This window comes from Echinops telfairi, unplaced genomic scaffold (genome assembly GCF_000313985.2).
Source record: "Echinops telfairi isolate 266 unplaced genomic scaffold, ASM31398v2 ScPeMD7_443;HRSCAF=831, whole genome shotgun sequence".
NCBI classification, from domain to species: Eukaryota; Metazoa; Chordata; class Mammalia; order Afrosoricida; family Tenrecidae; genus Echinops; species Echinops telfairi.
The window spans coordinates 54,658,537-54,679,573 of NW_022104341.1; the positions used below are offsets into that span (position 1 = coordinate 54,658,537).

Sequence of the window (21,037 nt, forward strand, 5' to 3'; positions counted from 1 at the left end):
AAGCTTTACACTATCCTGTGGACAAAGTTGACACAGTTGTGGAGCCCTAGGCCCTGTCTTGTTCTTGATCTTTTATTACACAAACCATCCATTTTCCTCTAGAGATACTTCCTTTACCATCATTGCCAACGCCCAGCGACATGTGACTAAGCTGACAGCAGCACCAGCACATGATCATAGTTACTCGAGTCATTGGCACCTGGCTTAGAAATGGGGGCTGGGTGAATAACACGGGTGTCTGGAGACTCAGTGCAGACCTGAAATGAAGGCAGGTAGAATAGAGATGGACCCAGTATCTTCCAGCCAAATGCACCCGACATCTTATATTCATAAAATATCTGCGGTTTTGACCAGTTTGCTCTGCCAGGATGGTTTAGCACATTCTGAAGGAGAAAACTAAATTGGGAAGCAGAATTTCAAAAGAACAAGTGGTTAAAAAGTAATAACAATCATAGCAGAAGTGACAGCTGACCACTTGACATGGAAGGAAGCACACAGACAGAATTTTATTGCCACATTTTGCAGTAATGAGTGTTTATAAAACTGTCCTTGAGTTATCAGGAAAAGGTTAAATTATGTTCAATGGCTCCTAACAAGAATCCAGGAACATGATTAATCAAAATGTTTTTTTCTGAATTGGCTAACATTAGAAAGGGTAGTATTCAGCTATATGAAAATAAAATATTTTATAATTTTATCTCTTGATAAAATTATAATAACAAGTGTTAAAATTTAGGAAAGCTATAATATTACTGCTAAACGGAAAAACATATTACAAGGAATTAAAATTTGTAAGAACATAAAGCTTCAAAAAACCTCTTCAATGTATTCTAGCTATTTGAAGTAATTAGTTTATTGTGCCAACCTGGCTGATAAACACATGTGGGGTTAATTGAAGGGCAGAGGGATAAATGACTCGGTGAACCTTGCCTTTTGAGTTCTTGGGTCTCTGGTTTTGTGATGGTTGGACTAGGGGGCAGCTGCCTTAGCCAGTTCCCTGCTTCAGCTGGCAAGACTTACTTTAAGCAAAACATTCCCAAGGAGAAGCCGTATGGATCTACCCCAATGCAGCCCTGGGTGCTGGAGCAGCCATGTGGAAACCCCTGCCAATGTTTAGATGCTTACATGTTCACTGATTTGGCTTTCCTCCTGCAGTTGGCATCATAGTGTGTGTTTTGTGAGATGGAGGAGGACTTTGTGGATTGGTATTGGACATATGGGTTAATATAGAACTTGTGGGCTTGGGCAGCCTTGGGTTGGGATGTTTTCTTGATGCACACTTAATATTTATATAAAACTCTCTCAAACATGAGTTTCTGTGGATTTGTTTCTCTAAAGTACCCAAATTAACACACCATTATTAAAAACTTTAGTAGACAGAGTTATGCCATTTTGTGGACTCAGGTTAGTGATCAATATGCAAACAATAATTTTATTGTTTAGTATCAGGCCACAACAATGTATCAATAATTCCTTAGTCACTAGAAACCAAGTAAGACTGAGTTAAAAAAAAGACAAGACGCCATAAAATCAAAGATATCAAAATAAAATCTAAGATGATACAAACAAATTCATAAAAACTGTTTTGCTTTCCTTTTATTGTAAGAGGAAGTTTCATTGTAGAAAATGTTAAACTGCTACAAAGTAGAAAGAGGAAAATATGTAATCTTACTATTCTAAGGCAACCAATTGGTAATATTTTGAGCTATTTTATGTGGTCTGTTACACATACTTTTTAATATAGTGGATGAAATAAGTGTCTTTCAAAAATAAGAATTTTAAAATTGATTGATTCATCCATTTGCTCCTGAACAAATTACATTGTTTACATCATAGAGAGGATATCTTTACTTATTTCTCCTATCCCCATCTCCACAAACAGAAAAATGAAACATCTCTGCAGTGGATTCAATTCACACTCATAGTGACCCTCCAGGGCAGAGTAGAACTGCCCCCACGGGTTTCTGAGACATTCTCTCTCTGAGAAGATGGTGCTTTCAACCTGCTGACCTTGCAGTTAGCAGCCCAACACCACCATGCTCCTTCCTTGCCTCGCCAAGGATAACAATCCTAAGTATTTTCAAGATGTTTTATGTACAATGTAGTATAGTAATATGTGCCTTTCTAAACGAGAGTTAGAAAATCAAAAAGAAAGAACATGTTCAGAATTTCTCAAGCTGAAAGAACTGAAGAAAAAAAGTCAAACTTCAAGTTGCACTGTTGAAGTGTTCTATGAGCAAAATATTGAATGAAACAGGGAGCATCAAAGAAGATGGAAGGAATACACAGAGTCATTGTACCCAAAAGAATTGGTCAATACTCAACCATCTAAAGAGGGATCAAGAACCAATGCTATTCAAAGAAAAATTCTGAGCTATGTTGAAAGTGAAAAACAACATTCCAGTTATTGATAGAAAACATTTCAAATGTTTCAACGAACTGATACAGTGCTAATCATGATACAAAACTATTGGAAATTACTACTTGGCCAATCAACGGGAAGAGATCATATTTGTACTCATTCCAAAGAAAGGTGAACAACAGAATGTGAAAAATTTTGAGCAATGTCATTTAAACCACATGCAATTAGAATTGTGCTTAAGATGATTAATAATTAATAAATGGTTGTAGTAGTCCACCAACAAGAGCTGCTAGATGCACACGCTGGTTTCAGAAGAGAACGTAGGATGAGAGACACCACTGCTAATGCCGGATAGACCCTGGCTGAGAAATAGAGAGCACCAGCAAGATGCATATTTGTGTTTTATTGATTATGTGAAAACATTCAACTGTGTGAATCATGACAAACTATGGGGAACATTTTCAAAAACAAGAATTCCATATTGCTTCATTGGGCTCATGTGGAATCTGTACATAAACCAAGAAGCCGTTGTTCAATCAGAATAAGAGGATACCATGTAGTTTCAAATCAGGAAAAGTTTGCAGCATACTCGTCCAGTTTGTACGTCATTCAAGAAGTTGAACTATATGAAGAAGTTGTTGGCTGAAGGAAGACTCAATAATCGGCAATATATAGATGACACAACCTTCTCAACTGCTGCACAAACCCCAAAGAAATGGGACGGATCACAAACAGACCTAAGCACCCCCATATTCATTGCAGCACAGACCACAAGAACAATTGAAGAAATAAGAACCATCAGAGAGCAACCTTGCTTTTGTAAAAATAAAAGAGCAATCAAAGAGTTTACAAATGAAGATCAAAGGCTACAGCGTTACAGCTCAATATAAAAATCAAAAACAAATCCACACACCTGAACCATGATACACAGAACAATCTGAGGTTGTCAGGAATTTCATTTTCTTAAGATTCATAGTCAGTGCTAGGGAAGCATCACTAAAGAAATCAAACTATATTCTTGCATTGGGAAAATCCACTGCAGAGGACTACTTTAAAAGCATTAAAAGGCAAAAAGGTCAGTTTGAGGGCTAGGTGTGCCTGAGCCAACCCCTGGTATTCCAGTTACTCCATATGCATGCGAAAGCTGTGAGAATCGATGCATGTGATTTGATATGTTGGGGAGAATACTGAATATACTGTGAATTTCTAGAAGAATAAGCATCTCTATCTTGCAAAGAGTACAGCTGGAATGCTCCTTAAAAGCAACGATGGCGAGAAATCCATGTCGTGTATTCTAGATACGCTATCAAGAGAGAACAGACCCTGCAGAAGGACACCACGTTTGATGAAATAGAGGGTCCATGAGAAAGAGTATGGCTCCCAACAAGATGGATTGGCACAGTGGCTGCAACAATAGGTTGAAACATAGCAACAATTGTAAGGATGACTCAGAAATAAACAATGTTTTGTTCTGTTGTATATATAGAGAGCACTATGAATGAGAACTAGAGTTGCAGTTCCATGGAAAGTTTAGGTTCTGCTTGTTAACATAAAAAAGAACTACTGGAATTTTTACTGGAATTGTATTTAATCTAAATTCATTTTAAGTAGCCCTGGCATATTTATGGATTTTCTGCCTTATGATCTTAGCATATCATTCGCTTCATTTATAATTTCTTCCAGGAATATTTTGTAATTTTTACTATATGGATCATTTACATTTGTTATCACATTTATCCCAAAGTATTTCTTATATTTTATGCCATTATAAACTATTTTAAAAATTTCATTACCAACTATTATCAGTATATAGCAAATTATTATTTTGCATTGATATTTTGCTTTTTGAACTTGCTAGCATCACTTATTAATCTTAGTAGCATTTTTTGTAGATTTAATCATAAACTTCACCATAGATGATCATATATGCATTCTTTCAACATTAAATATTATGTCAGTTGTATATTTTTCATAAAAAATCAATTGCCCGGGGCTTGATTCTAACTGATAGTGATCCATGTGTGTCAGGTTAACTTGGCTGCCAATTGCATGATTGTAGTTTCCATTTATAGCAGTTTCATCTTAAAAGAAAAATCTGGCATTATATTGATAAAAATAAGGCATTTTAAACCCTGTGGTTTTATCTTACACCCACAACAAAGCCCAATTTAAAATAACAGAATAACAAATGCTGGAGAGAGCTTGGAGCAATTGGAACACTTATACACTGCCAGGGGACTTATAAATGTGTACAACCACAGTTGAAAGAGATATGACAATTCCTAAAACAACTGGAAATAAAAATACCACATGATCTAGCAATACCATTGCTGGGTATATACACCCCAAGGAAATTAGAAAGATCACAAACAGACAATGCTCTCCCATGTTTCTTGCAGCACTGTTCACAAGAGCAAGAAGTTGGAGACAGCTCAAATTCCTATAAGTAAAAGAACGGATTTAAGAAATCTCTGATTCATACACGATGAAGTATGATACACCCTTAAAAACAGCGATGGAACCATGAAACACCTCATGACAAGGAGGGATCTGGAAATCATTCAGCCGAATTAGTCAATTACAAAGGGGCACATGTTCTCGGATTCTAGTCTGTGAGGATAAACACCAAGATGGGAACAAACTCGTGCTTTCAGGCATGTAATCTGCCAGCCGAGTCTGCCAAGCCTGGCAAGTGCCCATGACCCATACAACAGCCTCGCTATTTATCTTGAAAATCACTTTGATAGGGGAGACCTCACATCAACTGGGGACAGATTTTCAAGATTGGGGGAAAGGAAGATGACCATTTAGTGGTGGTCTTGCAAAAATGTGAAGGAATGCCCCAAACCAGCTGACCTTCCTGCAAGAGTGCTGAGTGATGCTGTTGGGAAAATCAAGTCCAGAGCGGGGAGGGGTGCATACACGTCTCAGCGAAAACAAGTGCATTTCTGTTGGTAAAAAAGGGGAAGGACCAACCTCTCTGTGCAGAAAAAATAACTAACAATACGTATACAGACCTCACAGGGAGAGTATGCCTGGTACTAGGCTCCTAGTAGGGCACATTGGTTGGAGTTTCTGCCAACCCTTAAGGATAAGGTGACCAGATTTTAACATTGGTAAAGCAGGACACCATTGACTGGGGGTGGGGTGGGGTGGTGGTTCTTGATTAAAATTTTGGTCTATATGGAGCAACAAAAATTTTCATAGAATGCAAAAATAGTATTGTAATATATTTTTTAAAATTTCAACATAAGTACAATTTACAGATATAATACATTAAAATTATGTATAGTATTATTTTATTCTTTGGCATATTTGAGTGAATTTTAAGTGAATTTTTTTTAGTAGATTGTTGTCGTTGTTTAAAATGTCATGACATTTTCCACAAGAATTTGTTAAATTATATTTCACACACAAAATGGCTTTCAAAGTCTCAACACTTAATTGTGAATTTTCTGATGTCCACACTTTATTTACCGTGGAAAAAATGCGTTCAGTCACAGCATTAGTTCCTGGTAAGGACAGCGCTTATTCCACAATTTTTAGTGCATTATTGTATGGAACATGGTTTGTTTCAAAATGATGAAATATTTCTAACCATTTATTCTCTATTGTGATTTTTGTTGTTGTCCAAGATTTAATCTTTTCCTTATCAATATATCTTTTAAATAATGATACCTCATTAAAAAGATCAGTTTTAGAAATATTACTTTATGGGAAATTTTGAGTAATATGATCAAATGATTTTTGCATATCATTCCAATTAAGTTCTTGTTTTAATGTAACCCAATGAAAATGTTCAATATCATTGTAATGTACCGTCCACTCTTCTAAATAATCTATGCAGTTACTATAGAACTTTTTAGCATGATTCATGATATCTGCACGATTTATTGCATCTTGTTCTTCTAGCTGGCTTATACTATTACGGATAGTTAATGGAAGAAAACTATTTTCTAACTGCACTTGACACTGAAATTTTAAATTATTAACTTCATTTGCTACTTTGATTACCGAAATTTCGTCACCTTCAATAAGTTTTATAGCATTTTGAAAAAGAGCTGCTTGGTTGTGTACAAACTCTAGCCAAATTTTTGAAGATTCTTTTGCAAAAAACTCTTCTAAAATTCTAGGACATTTATCCTGTGATAGAAAGTAGGATTTCAAAGGATCATACATTTTCAAAATTCTTTCAATAGCTGGCAAAAGAGCTAACCAGCGTGTTTTACTGTATCCAAGTATTTTCTGATATTCAACTTCCGCAGTCCACAAAATTGTTTAAGCATTTCAACGTGCACAGTGTATATACAGAAATAAGAATATATTTTAATAACAATATTTTCCACATCTACAGGCAACAAATCAGTAGCCGTTTGAATGGTGTTATATATTATGTGCACTGCACCAATAATGTTTTGATTAAGGTTTTTGTTTAATTTATAAAATTATTATTTGTACCTCTTCTCACTTTTCCTCCAAAATTTGCGTTTGTGTTGTCTGCACAATATGCAATCATTTTCTGTTAAAAAATTTTTTTCCCCAAAATATTAATAATGGAACTGAAAATGATTTCAGAAGTTTCACCGGGCACAGAAACAAAATCTAAAATTCTAATTTTTATTCCAGTTTCCAAATAAAAAATCTAACAATAGTTGGAAATAATTTTATATTCATATGATTAGATGCGTCAGAATATATGGATATAAAATAATTTTTTCTAGATTTTTGTTTAATTCTGAAAATGCATATGGGGAAAACACATTACACACAATTGCCTTGGATTTTGTTCTAGCACAGGCAAATTTTTTGCTGCATAACTTTTTGACAACTTGTGATGTATAGTCCATAGATCTGAAGGAATGATTGTGATTAATAGCATGAAAAGACATAAGTCCTTCTGCTAATGCTAATTTCTTTTCTTCGTCTCTATAAGATGTTTTCTGAAAAAATTCCTGTATTTTGGAGGAAGATGCAGCAGTATTTAAATATCTTTCATATTTCTGTGTCTCCAAGTGCTTTGAAATATCATTCTACCCACTGTGCGAAATAGAAAATTCACCATTACATTTCTCACATTTTACCATGTAATCGCTTTTGGTTTTTTTAATAAAAGGAAATTCACTTCTTAGATCATCGTTGAGTTTGCATCCTCTTTTCTTACTCATTATGTTAAAATTCTAAAAAAAATTTTTAAATTATATTATAAATTATTATATACATATTGCTTAAAAACAGCAAGTAGGTACTTAATTACATGAACATATTTTATTGTTAGTTTATAAATTAAATTAATTTGATTGTTATAAAGTAACTATATTTTACTTTATATTAACTATATTTTACTTAATTTTAATTTTGTCTATATTTATTTCTAAATAATAACAATATTAACTTGTATTATTTTTCCTCTGAATTTGCCATAACGTAAGTCGTAAGTGTCACTATCAAGGCCGGTGCTAGACTTTTTGCCGCCACTATAAAATATAAATAATATGAGTACTGTGTGCTAAATTCAAGAAAATCTATCTATTTATGAAATAAATAAATTATCTAAATTATCTGAATAGCTGATTTGTTGACATCACTTGTTTAACTAGCACTAGCACGCAGTACGATGTGTATCGTCTGAGAGATAGTTACAAAATGTTCTCGTCGTTGCCAATGCCAAAAAATGCCATTGTTCATTAAGTCCAAACAGTGGTGGTCGAATTCTAACAAGTGATCAACAATGTGAACCTTGATAAGCAGTTCTCGATAATTAGTTCTCAACAATTATTTGTTATTATTTAAGTATAACATTATAAAATTAACAAAAATAATATAAAACTCATATCCTGGGGAAATAGCCACATGGCAGCCAAAAATCGTATATTCCCTTCCCGTTCTCCCGCCGTTCCCTAGCTTATGCATTCTTTCCAAAAATCGGGACTTTTAAAAAACGCCACGGGACGCGGGACAAATTGTTAAAAATAGGGACTGTCCCACCAAAAGCGGGACATCTGGTCACCTTACTTAAGGACCTAGTCCAGGTGTCCAGGTGCCATAGAATACTGGGGCATTGAATCCTGGATCTTCAAGGGGTGTAACATATCCAAAGTCCATTCCAGAGGGTTGTGATGTGGATGCCCCACTACTTGAACTGGCTCTACCTCAAACATACCTGTAGCCTGAGGACTTAAGGCCAAAACTACATGGCGTGTGAAGAAACAGAAGACAGCTATATCAAGAGTATTAAACTACTGGTAGGCAGACCACCATTTACGAACTACTTCAATGTCCTACTTACATTATAAGATATATATTATTATGGAACATTTGGGTGAGATATTGTCAGTAAATATTATTGTAAGTTTTGTCTGACTAGCAACTCTTATTTTTTTTGTGTAGTGTCCAGACATGTAAGAATTTAATCTGTATAAACCAATGATCCCTGTATTGAGATTTGTAGTTAGCCTATATTTTTCAATCTCCTTTTCTCAGTTGTGTTTTAAACCCATTGCCACGGATTAAATCAATGATATTATGAACAGAAGGATATTGTGCTCCAGAGAGGTCATTGGTAAGACTAATATAACAAAGACGTCTCAAAGGTAAACCACAGACAGATAAAAAACACAGACACAGGAATGGATTTGGGGCTCACACATAATCCTAGCTCCACATAGGAACAATTAGTTCTTCTGACACGGCCCAGCTCAAGGAGCACCTCATAAAGGAAACAGGAGATATGAGTGCTACAGAAAAATGTGGTGAAGAAATTAGATAACGCCTGGCTATCAGAAAGAATAGCTTCTGGAGTCTTAAAGGCTTATTTTCAAGCAAGCAGTCAACTAGATGAGATGTCACCTAAATTCACATGAAAAAAACACATCGCGATGTAAAGATTGTAAATAATATAATCCAAACCCAAAGGAGGGAATGTATCAGAGTTTAAATTGTGAAATTCAAGTTTGCAGAAGGCTATGGATTTGAATGGAAATCCAAAATACCTTGGCAGGATCTACACATGAATGTCCCCAGTTATTTCCTTCCAACCATAATGGAGGGATGGAAATTGCCTGGTTATCAGACAGAGTATTGTAAAGAGGATTATAGTACATTAAAATGAAGAATCGGACTTGAACGTTTGCATTGTGTTATTTTTGGTTGCCTTCTTGACTCTGTTATGTATTTTTCTATGATTTTTGGTAGATTGAAACTCCAGATGGGTGATCTATAGAGACAACTAGATTAAGGGCTCCTGGAGGGTTCAGTGGGGGAGGTGGCAGAGGATAATGGGGAGTTCATTCCAAGCAGTATAAGAAGGAACAAAATGTTTTGAAACAAATTATGGTAGAGATTGTACAACACTTCTTATTATGACTGATCTATTGAATGATATGATGTCTGGATTTTTGTCCTAATAAAGTGATTTGAAAAATCAAAATAAAAAATAAACCCTGTGGTTTTAAAGTTCTCTTACATTCATGATTTGGCTATGAACCACAGCAAATAGCTAGAGTTTTTATAGTTGATCTATATCGCATTGAGAAAGTTAGAATTGAATTCCCAGCTGAACACTTTTTATTAAGATTGCATTTTGTTTCTTCAAAAATGGTAAACAGAATTATCAACTGGGCAGCAATTCCCTTTTAGATATATACCCAAATAACTTGTAAAAGGGACCCAAACATCAACAGTGTAAATAATTGAAGCATTATTCACAATAGCCAGTGGACACAACTTATACCCAACAACAGATGAATGGATGAACAAAATGTAGTATGCACAGACAATGGCATAGCACTCAGATAAAAAATGAAGTTCTGATACAAGCTAGAAAGTGAATGAACCTTGGAAACATTACGCTGAGTGAAATAAATCAGACACAAAGAGAGAGAAATATGACCCAATCCTACTTGGATGATAGACAGATGCATAGAGATCAAGGTTTATTAGTGGTTACCAGGGGATCGATAAGAAAGATGGAGCATTATTGCTCAATGTGTACTGAGGTTCTGTTTGAACTGACATAATAATGCTACTAGGGTTCCAGATATACATGCAAAGGATTATTCCAAACAAAACATTTAATTATGACTCTGCTCAGTTGATGATTACAGACAAGTTATCGCAGGCATACACTTGTCTTACTCTCCTTAGGATGCTTGAAAAATATCCAATCCAAACAGGAGCCTTCAGGGAAATCTGTTGGCTCATATAAATTCAAGGCGGAGAGGTCAGCAAAGGTTATGGTAATTGTTTTTATGACATTTCACAGTGATAATTTTTAAAGATTTTTTTCATAAAACAAAGATCAATCATGGGGGATTATATTAATGTTAAGAACTTTGAGAACTGTACTGATGGAAAAAAAGGGCACGGAAATTTTGCTACAGATTTTATTTTCATCACAACACTGCACTCTTTCTTCCAGGATAACAAAGGCATCCTATGAGAATGTCTTTATCTCATCCACCCTAGCATCCCAATCTTATCCTTCCAGACTTCTTTTTGTGACTGAAATGCAAAGAACATTTAAGGCAACATTATTTGAGTCTCTCTCGTGTGCTAAAACTGCTATTTTGATGTGGTGTAAAAAGCATAGAATTGGAAAAGCTAAGAATTGTTCAGGAAAAGCATAGAGAAATGGAAACCCGTCTTCAGAAGCTTATTGACCTAGATGGAGGACATGTTCAGAAAGAGTAGCTTCCCATTTTAATATCTTTAGTTATTAAAAGTTTTAATGTCTTGTAGCAATAATTTTAACTTACTTTTAAACAAAGACCTACTCCTCACCTTTTGACTATTTCATTACCTGATATTTCACATATATAATAGTTAAAATCTATGAACTATTTTGAGTATTAATAAGCTCAAAGTGCAAAGTAAGAGTAATGATGCCTATGGTGGGTAAGGTAATTGTGAACTTAATAACCAAGCCACAATTCTTGTTGTTTTGGCAGCTATGTAATGATTGTACCTAGTAATTATGTAATAATATAATTTGACAGTTAATTATTTAGTCATCATCCATTTTGTGATCATATGTGGTCATCATTTATTTTTGCATAATGCTACATTTTACATTATGGCCCATTCTCTGGAACTTAGCCATGTTCATATGTAAGGAGTAGATGTATAGCTGATTACAGATATTTTTCACCCAGATTACTACTTTATCATGTCTCATGAATTCTGATATGATTTGTTTTCATTTTAAATGTGTTCTAAAATCCAATTTGAGTTGTTTTTTTCACACACTCTTTTTAGGAAGTTTGTTACTTAATATCAAAGATTTGTTTTTCCAAGATATCATTATGTTTCTGGTTTCTATTTTAATACACATGCGTTCACAGAATATACTTTGTATAACTTGAATCTTTTAAAATGTCTGAACTTTATTTTATTGTTTAGAATATGGTTTATCTTAATCATTGTTCTGTAGGTACTTAAATAGAAAGTGTAATTATTTTTTAGAATGTCTGGCAAATGTAACTTTGCTCTTCTGCTCTGTAAGTGTTCAAATCTACTACACTCTTGATGATTTTTGCCTACATGTTCTATCAATTTTTGAAAGAAGGCTATCAAAATCTTCAACTTAAATTGTGGATTTTTTTTTTCAATTTTAACAGCTTTTGGTAAATGTATTTTGAAATTCTGGAATTGAGGCTTTAAACATTTGGGATACTATGTCATTTGAAAGGAATCACTTCACTAATATTATAAGAAAATAACATTTCTCATAAACAATGTTTTACTCTGAAATCCACTTTAATCTGATAGTTATTCTTGATTTCATCTAAGTAAAGTTAGCATGATATGTAATTTTGTGTCTTTTTATATGTAAATTTCCCCAACATATAGTTTGGTCTTTCTTTTTTTAATTAGAATCTGTCAATCTTTTAAATGGGGCATTTGTATCATTTACATTGAATGCCATTAGTGATATGCTGGGACTTATGATTGCTATGACTCGGAATCAACTTGAAGGCAGTGGCTTTGGTTTGGGTGTAAATTTGCCATTTTACAACAAGAGACTACTACATGGTTTAAAATCAGAAAAATGTATCTATCCTTACACCATATTTCATATATACATAACACAAAAAATCTGTGAAGCTGGACTGAATGAAGAAAAATATGACATTAGGATTAGAAGGAATACTCATTAACAACCTGAAATATACAGATGATCCCAAAGTGCTTTCTGGAAGTGAAGAGAACTTCACGCATTTACTGACAACAACAAAGATGATAGCCATCGGTGTGGATTCTCAAAAATCCTTTCAACTGGACCACGAAGCAACATTATGACAAATGGTGAAATAATTGAAAATTTCAAGGATTTTATTTTACTTGGATCCACATTATATGCTCATGGAAGCAGCAGCCAAGAAATTAAATAGCATTATGCATTGGGCAAATCTGCAAAAGCTCTTACATATTTACTGTTTTTCCATCCGTTTTTCTCATTCCTCTCTTCCTTTTTCTTGCCTCTGTGGGTTACTGAACTTTTTTTCTTTTTCATTCCTTTTGAATTAGTTACACTGTTTTTGAGAGTATCATTTTCTTAGTAATTGATCTTGTTTTTAGTTGTTGACTTAATTTCAACACAATTATGGTCATCTATTATGCATTTAGCCATTTATGCTTCTCCAAATTTTTTATTCTGTATGTACATAAGGTGTCACAGCTTATTGCTATCAGTGTTTCTTTAATTAAAGAAAATGAAAAAAAAAATCCCTTAAAACAGGTGGAGAGAAATAATTCGTTATTTTAAAGGAACACCAATTTTAATGAAGAACAAAAGTTAATCTAAAATCATAAAAACCTCAGTAAATAACAATAACTTTTTGTGCTATAAGAACTGTCAATTAAGAAATGTATATCCAATTAAAACTATTTTTAGAAAAAAATGACATTCTCAGTAAAAGAAACTAAGAGTCTTTGTTACTAACAAACCTACAATAATGAATGGCTAAACAACCCCACAAAAACAAAAACTCTCCAAACACAAAGAAAATAACCGCAATTTTTTTTTCTTCAAAACAGAAAAAGAACAATAAAATGGATGTAAATATTACTAATAGACAAACCTTTATCTTATATTTAACGTGTTAAGTAAATATCATAATATTATAGTATTACAATATTATTTCAACTTAAGTACTAAAGCACTGATATAGACTATGTACATTGAAAAACCAAAGGCCTTTGGGAAACATAAATGGTTGAATGCTCCATTATTAACTGTGCTGGGAATTCAAACCTGTTCTGCAGTGCCTCAAAAGACATGTTCAGGAAAATCTGTTCATACAAATTCTATATACATTTTGTTATTTCCTCACAGATCCATGAGGTGTTGTTCATCTTTTGCTCAGTTATTCTCTTTATCGATTAGAGTGAATATATCCTGTTTCTCTGTCTTCAAGTTCACTTATTCTATCCTCTATTATTTTCAATCTGCCACTAAGCCTGTCCAGTGAAATTTATTTTGGTAATTGAACTTTTCAGTTATAAAACTTCCTTTTTAAACAAATAACTTCTATAATTCTATGGAGATTTTTTATTACTTATTTTCAAGAGAATGTCGAATGGCTTTTGAAGCATTTTTATGAAACCTATTTTACTTTTCTTGTCACATAATTCCAACATCTAATTAATTTGAGGGTTGGTGTGAATTGTCTTTTTTCATTTTCATCTTTATATTCTGGGTTCTTGGTACCATGGATGGTTTTCAATTTCAAATTGGACACGTTCATTACATGTTTATTTGGAGACTGATGATCATATTTCAAATTTCTATTTTAGTAAGTACTTTCTTATTTATGGACAGCATGTAGATTATGCTTTATTTAGTTCAAATAAGAGTTTAGTTTTTAGAGCCCTTGGCATATTATTCTGGTCTGTTTAATTCTTCTGGCACTGCTGGGGATCTTGCTCAAACCCTGTTGGTGCCATCTGGAATGGCCTGAGGCCCTGCTGTTCTCTCAATACTGTTGGATCAAATTGCCTGCTAGACAGGCTTGGGCATTTAAACGCTATACTATGTCTCTGTTAAGTTTGCCCATTCCAAGTTCTTTGGATTTAGAAACCAGGCTTTTTTTTTTTTTTTTGGCTTTAGAAAAGGCTAGAAAGCTTTTTGTATCAATTTATGTAGCGTTTTTGAGTTGAAAATCTCTTATAGGAAGCAAAAAGAAAACTTAAAGAATGATTCACATTAGTTTTACTTAAATCTTAAAGTTGTGGCCAGTATGCCTCCTCTCAAGCACTTAAAATCATTTTATCTTTATCACTTGAATCATTTTCAGAATGCTTCAATATAGATAGAGGGGAAATAGTGAGTCTACAACAAGATCTTGTTCCAGAATCAAATGTTTCTTGTTTTATCTTTGTTTCTTACTTACTTTGCTTGTTTATTTATTTCTCCAGCTCTTTTATCAAATTCTTGCCTTCCTCTCTGCTTTTGACTTGCTAGTAACTTGGTGAGACTCCCCTGCCTCAACTTCTGACCTTTGGATACTGTGTGTTGTTTTAAGTCAGTAATTTTGTAGTAATCTTTACATACAAGTAAAAAACAAAATACAATGTTTTACTATCTTGCACACAAAGGTATTTTGTATTCTCTGTGCATAGCGGCACAGTGGGGTTGTTGGTGATCTGAATGACAACTGTTTCAATAAAGTGGTCAGCTTGGAGGTAGACTGGATGTGCTGAAGGGGTAAATGGGAGGTAAGCCAATTGAGAAAGTGTAGATGACACTACACTCGCTTGAGCATAAAACAAGAATGTTGGACTATATAAACGGGGCTATGGTTTAGGACAAAGCTTTGTTGTTTTTACTTTATGAGGAAATGATGTGAGCATAGTGTGCTTAGTCCTGCTCTCTGCAACCTAGACAGAAATAATTCATCTGAAAGAATTGCTTAAAAGCTCTATCTAGTGAAGGAATGTTGATCGCAACATTCAAACTATTATGAAAGAGGGTAAGAAATTATAAAACAGGATGAAATGTTATTCAGTAAAACCTTCCTGTATCCATGATGGTTTTCTAATGTGGCTACTTTCCATGGGGAGTTGACAAAGAAATCATAGCCAAGATATCATATTTGATTTATCATGTCATATTGGATTTGTAAAACTCTGCCATTGTATTTGACAAATTTCTGTCTAACAGTGCTGCAAGAATTTCAGCTTATATTTCCAGATGAGAGGGTTCTCCTTGAATACAAAAGATATTATAAACTAATCCAAGGTCCTCTTTTTTTTCTTTTTTTTTAACCTCAGTCAAGGGAAGTCACTTGGTATTCTACAATAGTTTTATAAGGTGACTGGCTTTCCCTGTGAGTGATCAAGGAATTTTGGTCAAGATTTCATATTGAATTTTCGGAATGAACACCAATGTAGGAGTAAATTACTATCTAATAGTACTGTCATAATTTCAGTTTTATGTCATTTATATTCAATTTATGCCTTGCTATATATTATTTTTATTTTTTTAAATGGTAGTGCTTTTTGTGGATCAAGATTTCTTCAATCTAAATCATGTCTTATGTTCCTTATCAGCATCAAAGAACAAAAATCCATATCATTGTGTGCTCACCTCCTTGATACAATTGCTGAAGACAAATGGGTGCATAAGCAAATGTGGCGAAGAAAACTGATGGTGGCCAGCTATCAAAAGATATGGCATTTGAGGTCTTAAAGGCTTGAAGGTAAGCAAGCGGCCATCTAGCTCAGAAGTAACAAAGCCCACATAGAAGAAGCACACCAGCCTGTGTGATCACGAGGTGTCGAAGGGATCAGGTATCAGGCATCATCAGAACAAAAAAATCATATCATTGTGAATGAGGGGGAGTGCGGAGTGGAGACCCAAAACCCATCTGTAGGCCACTGGACATCCTCTTACAGAAGGGTCTCAGGGAGGAGATGAGCCAGTCAGGGTGCGATATAGCAACGATGAAACATACAACTTTCCTCCATTTCCTAAATGCTTCCTCACTGCCCCCCCCCCACCACCACAATATCATGATCCCAATTCTACCTTACAAATATGGCTAGACCAGAGGATGTACACTGGTACAGATAGGAACTGGAAACACAGGGAATCCAGGGCATATGATCCCTTCAGGACCAGTGGTGTGAGTAGTGATACTGGGAGGGTGGGTTGGAAAGGGGGAACTGATTACAAGGATCTACATATAACCTCCTTCCTAGGGGATGGACAACATAAAAGTGGGTGAAGGGAGACGTCGGACAGGGCAAGATATGACAAAATAATAATTTATAAATTATCAAGGGTTCATGAGGAGTGGGAAGTGGGGAGGAAGGGGAAAAATGAGGAGCTGATGCCAGGGGCTTAGGTGGAGAGCAAATATTTTGAGAATGATGAGGGCAATGAATGTACAAATGTGCTTTACATAATTAATGTATATATGGATTGTGATGAGTTGTATAAGCCCCTAATAAAATGATTTAAAAAAAATAAATGATTTATCTTCAGTAAGAAGAAAAATAATAACAAGTGTAAAAAATACAGAAAATTTTGTTTATTCCAGGTCCTATACAAAACATTAATATAAATACCTTCTTTAATTATATAGAACACATAAATAAACATACAAATATCCCAAGCTCTTCAAGGAAGCTTTATTATTATCTTCACTTTAAAGATAAGGACAAGGAATTTTATATATATTTTGAAAAATTACCTAGTCTTACATCACACTAGAGAATAATCCCATCAGTTTAAAGTGATACTGGCAGCTAATGTTGAATTGCTGACTACAAGGTCAGCAGTTCAAATCCATCAGCTTTGAGTTCAAAACCCAGGAGAAAGTTGAAATTATATGATCCCATACATATGTACAGCCTCAGAAACATTACTTGCAGTTTCTATGAGTTTGAATCAATTTGATGCCAGTGGATGTGAATCTAGTTAATGTTTTTAGCCTTGTACATTACTTCCATGAAAAAAGGTGACATTTTTCAGAAAGACAATCAGAATTTCTTTATCTCTGACAGGACAAACAGAATTGCTCAATATATTAACAAGGGATAATAAAGACCTCTCTAAAAGAGAATAAAATTTATAGATTTCTCATTATGTCTTTGCATGCTCCATAACATGGTCTCTCCAGCAGAATTCCTGTGGTGACATTTAAAAATATTGCTCTGAGTACCATATTCAACTAATGAGGACCACAGCAGTAGTTATATCATGCTCTTAATTTAGATGACAATAAGATTCTATTCTGTACTATGCCTATCATTGTTGTTTTGTTTCACTAATGATTGGATGTCATCTGCAGTCAATCGGTTTACCTGGTCCAGTGGTATTCAAATTTGAGCTTTCATTAGATTCTTCTAAAGGGCTTGTTAAAACACAGATTGCTCACCACTTACAATTTTCAATTCAATAGGTATGTATTGTAACCCAAGATTTTTTGTTTTTGTTTTAGAAATTCCCAAGTTAGTTGATTATGCTGGTCTAGAAACCACACTGAACCAGGCTAGATTTTTTTTTAATTCAATGGAGCAGATAATGATTTATTAAAAAACCAACAAACCAACTTTATAAGTCCTCTGGTCACTGCATAACTACTTAATTATTCCTCTGTGCTGCAAAAATAGCCCTAGACAAATGCAGGATAGCTGTGCTTCAATAAAATTTTATTTCCAAAAACTGGTGTCAGGTTGGATTTGGCCCATGGACCATCTAGACTAATCCAATATAAATGCCCTGAAGAAAACATTTTGTACATTTTGAAATCTCAAAGAGAATCACCTGTGGATTCATCCACAAAAATTTATTCTGCAGAACATGCCACAAACTATGTTGATTCCGTAACTATCACGAAACCAAAAATTCCAAATCACTGCCATCGAGTCAATTTGACTCAGAGTGACTCTATACAACAGAAATAACTTCCCCTGAGAGTTTCTGAGGCTGTAAATCTTAACAAGCAGAGAACCTCATCTTTTGCCCACACAGCAGCTGGTGGGTTCAAATGCTGACCTTTTGGTTAGAAAGCCCAACTATTAACCTGCTACATCATGACAGAGAAGGAAAATAAACAATGCTTTTATACAAGAGGCTGTATTGTGCAAATGGTCTTTGTTTTAAGATATCCATAAACATTATCACATTTTTACAAAATTTCATTTTAATTGGATATTGTTGGTAGTGTTTGAAGGTTAAATTTACCACCTATTTTTAATGGCACAGGTGTCAGCTCAATAATGTTATTTATTAAATTTATAATGAAATAAAATACCACACTTGCCTTGAATATGACCACCTTTAATAAGTTTTATCTTTACCCAGAGCATCACATTTTAAACTAATTTAAAATGGCAATATAATCTTGAAAGTCCACTAAATTGTGTACTTCAGTGAACTTGGTACATTAGCTTCATTCTTATTAAATGCAAATACTTTTAAAAGGATATAATTTAGATTAATTTTTGTCATTATGGAATGTAATTTATTTCATTGAATACTATAATATATAAGTATTATAAAAAGTTATTATAGTTAATTTCAAAACCTAATATTCAAGTTTTATGACAAAAGTTTCTATCTACTAAATACTATGGACTAGATATAGTTATACATTAAAATGATATATTCTAAAACAGTAATTTGATAATGGACTAAAATGAAGATTTTATGGTGTGATATGTAGCTCTCATTTTCTAAAAGCTTTTCCTGAATTTAATCAACTCAAATGTTAGTTTGAACCATGGCAATATATTTACTCCCAGGTTTTTGTTTTTTTCTCTAAAGTAGAGTCGTCTTCAAGAAGTGATGGGTTACAAAATAAATGTTAAAAAATCACTATGGCAAAAGAAAAATGGAAAATATTAATTTTAAACAGTTCCTTTAAAAAAATTCAGGATTTCTCAGATCCCTTGATATGTACAGAACAAATATCTAAGAAAGGTTTGGTAGATGGCATAATGTTTTCCGATTTCATTTTAACAAAAAAATCCAGTTTGCAGTAGAACACTTTTTTGTATCAGAGGAACCCACTTAAGGAAACATTGTTCTAAGTGTTTTAATTTAGGTATATGATAATTTGTATTTTAGAAAATTATTGCAATTCTCTTAAGATATTGATATCTGAGTACATATTACTTCACTAAGCAGTTGAAGGTCAACTCTGTCGTTTTATAAGCTACGGAACGAAAGCGATCGATAACTCAAGTCTTTTAGATGTACGTACACTCCTCGTCGGGTCTCCTCCAAAGTGCTGCACCAACTTCTTTACACGGGCTTCGCTGATACTGTGGGGGATTCCTTCCCCTTCTTAGATTCTCCATCCTATAAGAAAAAATAAAATTATATTTTAATACTCACATATTGGTAAACGTGCACACGTTGAATGATCTAAGTCAGGAGCTACAAATTTAAGTATCTAACGTGTACTGGTAGGAAATACATCAGGTGCTTCAAGTTCTCCTCCTTTTCAGAGAGCAAGGTTGGGTTATCTCCACGATGAAGGTCGTCAAAGAGCCTTCCTCCCATTCTGATGCTAGGTGCTTCTTCGCATAATCCAGTTTATCTAGTTATTTGCTCAACATACAGATTGAGTAAGTGTGGTGAGAAAGTGCAACCCTGATACACACTTTTGTTGGTTCGAAATAATGCAGTATTCCTTGTTCTTTTTGCACAACTGCTGCTTGATCCATGTATAAATTCCACATGAGCACAATGAGGTGTTATAAAATTCCTATTCTACTCAAGGCCATCCATATTTCGTTCTAATCCACACAGTGGAATGTCATGGTATAATTAATAAAACACAAGTAAACATCTTTTTTGTATTCTTTACTTTCAGCCAAGATCGGTCTGACATCAGCAATGAAAGCTCTCAGTCCATAAGCTCTCCTTTGTCCTGCTTAAATTTCTGGCGGCCCTTTTCCATGTATTCCTGGAACTCTTTACTTGTTTTCAGCAAAATTTTACTTGCTTGTGATACCAATCATACTGTTAAATACTTCTATTGCGTCATATTTCTTTGGTATTGATGCAAATATGGATCTCTTCCAGTCTATTGTCTTCCAAATTGCTTGGCATAGATGTGGGAGTATTTCCCATACTTCATCAGCGTGTTGAAACATTTAAGTTGTTATTCAGGCAATTTGTAGTTCTGTTTTTCACTAATGCCTTCTGTGCACCTTGGACTTCTGTCAGCACCACTGGTTTTCGATCGTATGAAATAGTTGAATGTCGACCAGTTCCTCTTGGTGCAGTGGCTGTCTAGTCCCGCCATCTTCATTTGATGCTTACTGAGCCAGTATTTATTTCACCCGTAGAATTTTTCAATATTGCAACTCATGACTTGAATTTTTTTCTTCAAGTCTTTCAACTTAAGAAATGCTGAGCATATTTTTCTAGTACTTATGAAGTGTGCTCACTAGTACTTACGAATTCCAGAAACATCAAAGTGGCACGAACAATTAAGCACTTGGCTGCTAACCCAGAGGTGGGTCGTTTCTAACTAGTCAAGCACCTCAGAAGAAAGGCCTGGTGATTTACCTGTGAGAGGGGAAGGCCACTGAGAACATCCGAGCACAGGGCGAATGCGGAACACACAGGACCTGTATGAGTCCTGGAGTTGGAATACACTTTTTGGCAAACATGCATATATATTTTTTCTACCATATATATATTTCTAATATATATAT

At 34.3% G+C, this 21,037-nt stretch overlaps 1 protein-coding gene across 7 annotated transcripts in view; it reads right to left on the reverse strand.

The window, feature by feature from the left end:
* LRRC7 (leucine rich repeat containing 7) overlaps positions 1 to 21,037 on the reverse strand; it is a 595,712-nt gene that overhangs the window by 471,539 nt on the left and 103,136 nt on the right. For all 7 annotated transcript variants that reach the window (XM_045292109.1, XM_045292107.1, XM_045292106.1 and 4 more), the window contains exon 2: positions 19,573 to 19,670. The gene's annotated coding sequence lies outside the window, so the exon portion shown is untranslated. The remainder of the gene's footprint in view (positions 1 to 19,572; positions 19,671 to 21,037) is intronic.